Source organism: Cebus imitator, unplaced genomic scaffold (genome assembly GCF_001604975.1).
Source record: "Cebus imitator isolate Cc_AM_T3 unplaced genomic scaffold, Cebus_imitator-1.0 Scaffold34, whole genome shotgun sequence".
NCBI classification, from domain to species: Eukaryota; Metazoa; Chordata; class Mammalia; order Primates; family Cebidae; genus Cebus; species Cebus imitator.
The window spans coordinates 10,180,458-10,184,342 of NW_016107349.1; the positions used below are offsets into that span (position 1 = coordinate 10,180,458).

The window sequence follows — 3,885 nt, forward strand, 5'->3', positions numbered from 1 at the left end:
CTTCTAAGGCTTCCCAACTTAGGAGTCTTCCTTGTTTGTGTGTTTGTGACAGCGTCTTGCTCTGTCTCCCAGGCTGGGGTGCACTGGTGTGATCTCAGTTCACTGCAGCCTCTAACTCCCAGGCTCACACGATCCTCCTGCCTCAGCCTCTTGGGTAGCTAGAACTACAGATGCTTGACACCATGCCCAGCTAATATTTTTTATTATTATTATTTTTTATAGAGACAGGGTCTTGCCATATTGCCCAGCCTGGTCTCGAACTCCTGGGCTCAAGCAGTCCACCCTCCTTGGCCTCCTAACATGCTGGGATTATAGGCATGAGTCACCAAACCCAGTCATCTCTTATTTCTTTTACTCCTCAAATCCAAGCAAGACATGTTCCGATCTCTTTGCCTTACACAGCATCTCTTCCCTTCTCTCTCCCTCCACTGCTGTCCCCTTAGTCCAGGGTCCTGTCATCAGTCACCTTGTCCTTCTGCCTAGTCCAGCTTTTCCTTCTTCTTCCTCCCATGTTGCTGTCAGATGATGCATTCTTTTGCACAATAAGCATCTCCACATCTTTTACATGACTCCTCTCGCTGGGATGCCTATTCTGATCTGATTCTTTTTCCCTCCACTGCTCCCCAACATGCTAGTCTCACACACCTCTAGTTTGCAACTCATGTGTATATATGTCTTTCCCTCTACTAGAATGCAAGCCCCATGAGGGCAGATGGCACATTTGTCTCTCTCAACATGGTATCCTCAGAGTCTAACATAGCACTCAGTACACAGTAGGTTTGAGAAAAGAAAGGGATGAGTTAGGGCATTAACTCATATAATATTTTATAATACTCATATAATACCATATAATACTTTGTTGAATGAAAAAATAAGTGAATAACTCAAATATTCCTTAAAGGATTTCACCAAACTGAGAATAATAAACTAATTAAAATGGACTACTCAGGCTGGGCATGGTGGCTCACATCTATAATCCCAGGACTTTGGGATGCCAAGGCGGATGAATCACTTGAGGTCAGAAGTTCGAGACCAGCCTCGCCACCATGGTGAAACCACGTGTTTACCAAAAATATAAAAAATTAGCCGGGTGTGGTGGTGCACACCTGTAATCCGAGCTACTTGGGAGGCTGAGGTAGGAGAATTGCTGGAACCTGGGAGGCAGAGGTTGCAGTGAGCTGAGATCATGCCACTGTCCTCCAGCTCGGGCAACAGAGCCAGATTCCATCGCAAAAAGATAATTAAAAATAAAATAAAATTGACTACTCATCTATATGAGTTTGGTCATTTTTCCTTCCTTTTTTTTTTTTTCTTTTTCTCTTTTCTTTTCTTTTCAGACTGAGTTTCGCTCATTACCCAGGCTGGAGAGCAATGGCATGATCTCGGCTCACTGCAACCCCCGCCTCCTGGGTTCAGGTGATTCCCCTACCTCAGCCTCCTGAGTAGATGGGACTACAGGCGTGTGCCATTATGCTCAGCTAATTTTTTTTGTTTTTTGTATTTTCAGTAGAGACAGGGTTTCACCATTTTGACCAGGCTGGTCTTGAACTCCTAACCTCAGGTGATCTGCCTGCCTCAGCCTCCGAAAGTGCGGGATTACAGGCGTGAGCCACTGCGCCCAGCCAGCCATTTTTCTTTAGAGGACTTGATAATGAAATCCGTCTTCACTGGAAGCCATGTTCTGCAGCTATGATTGAAGACACAAATAAGAGATGAAGAGAATCATCATGTCTAGGGTACCTAGGTGCTGTTACTTTATAAGGAGTGCTCCATTGTAATTTGCAGAAAAACAATTTTGAATAAAATCAAAGGAATTTAAAATAAAATCAAATGAATGAAAAATAAACGGCTTGAGTGAACTCATCCCATAGTTCAGAAAGTGTAACAACAGAAAGTGATATCATTTTTCTCAATTCACTACATAATCCATAAATATTTGTGGGAGTAAAATTGTAGTGTAGATATTTGTTATAATCCTGAATATCTACAACCATACTTATCCATACGTAATAAAAAGTTAGCCAGAATTTATTTCTAGGAATGTGTAAGCCATTTATTACATAGTATGTCTCCTATCTTAAATAATAATAAACTTTTATTACAAAGTATGAGGAATTTTAGTCTATTTTCTCACCTCTAAATCTGTTCTTTCATATCCTGAAGGTAGGATTTAGGACCTCTACCTACTAAAGATTTCCCAAAAAATGATTAAAAAATTGGAGACCTTACTAAAGAGGGTAATGTTTTATTATGCAAAGATAAAGAGATGAATAGAGGCCAATGAACCAGAAATAATGGCTGGGTGCAGTGGCTGATGCCTTTAATCCCAGCACTTTTGGAGGCCCATGTAGGCTGAATGCTTGAGCTCAGGAGTTGGAGGCCAGCCTAGACAACATGGCAAAACTCTTTCTCTACAAAATATACAAAAACTAGCTGAGCATGGTGGTGTGTGCCTGTAGTCCCAGCTACTCAGGAGGCTGAGGCAGGAGATTTTTTTTAAAATTAGGAATTGGCTGGTGTGGTGGCTCATGCCTGTAATCCCAGCATTTTGGGAGACCAAGGTGGGTGGATCACCTGAGATCAGAAGTTCAAGACCAGCCTGGCCAACATGGTGAAACCTCATCTCTACTAAAAATACAAACATTAGCTGGGCGTGGTGGCAAGTGCCTATAATCCCAGCTTCTTGGGACACTGAGGCAGGAGAATTGCTTGAACCTAGGAGGTGGAGGTTGCAGTGAGCCGAGATCACACCACTGGTGTGACAAGAGTCACCAGCTGGAGTGACAAGAGTGAAACTCCATCAAAAAAAAAAAAAAAAAAAAGAAATAGTACATGGAAAATACTAATTTCATTCAATAATTTTTAGTAACACATGAAATACTTAGAAACTATAGATGAGCAAAAATAATACAATTAAAATCAGTGGTAATACCTCCAAAGCACATAACTACTAGCATTTTGGTCCTTTACCCTATAAATAAGTGCACCTTAGGGAACAAAAAGTATAGGTTTCATATGTACATGATGCTTCAGAGAACTTGATTTTTTCACTTTACCAGTGTACCAACAGCATCTTTACCTGTCATGATTTCTCTACAACATCAATGACATACTACAAATCCATTTCAATTATGTTGTTGTACATTCATGGATGAATGCTCTCTGATAACACTGTATCCCATTAAAAAATATTATTGAGGCCAGGTGCAGTGGTTCACACCTGTAATCCCAGCACTTTGGAAGGCCAAGGTGAGCGGATCATGAGGTCAGGAATTCGAGACCAGCTGGCCAATATGATGAAATGCCATCTCTACTAAAAATACAAAAAAAATTAGCCCAGGTGTGGTGGCACATGCTTCTAATTCCAGTTACTCAGGAGGCTCAGGCAGGAGAATCGCTTGAACCCAGGAGGCAGAGGTTGCAGTGAGCTGAGATCACGCCACTGCAATCCAGTTGGGGTGACAGAGCAAGACTGTCTCAAAAAAAAATTATCTAAAAACTGAAATTAACACATCTGTGAATTAAATATTTGTGGACATCCATCATTTTTCCTTAGGATAAATTATAAGAAGTGGGTGCTCACTTCAGCAGCTCATATACTAAAATCGGAATGATACAGAGAAAATTAGCATTGCCTCTGCACAAGGATGACACGCAAATTCACAAAGTGTTCCATATTTTTATCCACCTCTGGGTTGCTTTGCTGTTCATGATATGAGACAGACGGTTGCGGTGGGTGTCATCAAAGCAGTGGACAAGCAGGCTGCTGGAGCTGGCAAGGTCACCAAATCTGCCCAGAAAGCACAGAAGGCTAAATGAATATTACCCCTAATACCTGCCGCCCTGGTCTTAATCAGTGGTGGAGGAATAACGGTCTCAGAAGTG

At 41.7% G+C, this 3,885-nt stretch overlaps 1 non-coding gene across 1 annotated transcript; it reads left to right on the forward strand.

The window, feature by feature from the left end:
• The first annotated feature begins 3,575 nt into the window (after window positions 1-3,575).
• Window positions 3,576-3,682, forward strand: LOC119470568. The gene has a single exon (XR_005199482.1). It is a non-coding gene; the product is annotated as a U6 spliceosomal RNA (small nuclear RNA).
• The last annotated feature ends 203 nt before the right edge of the window (window positions 3,683-3,885 follow it).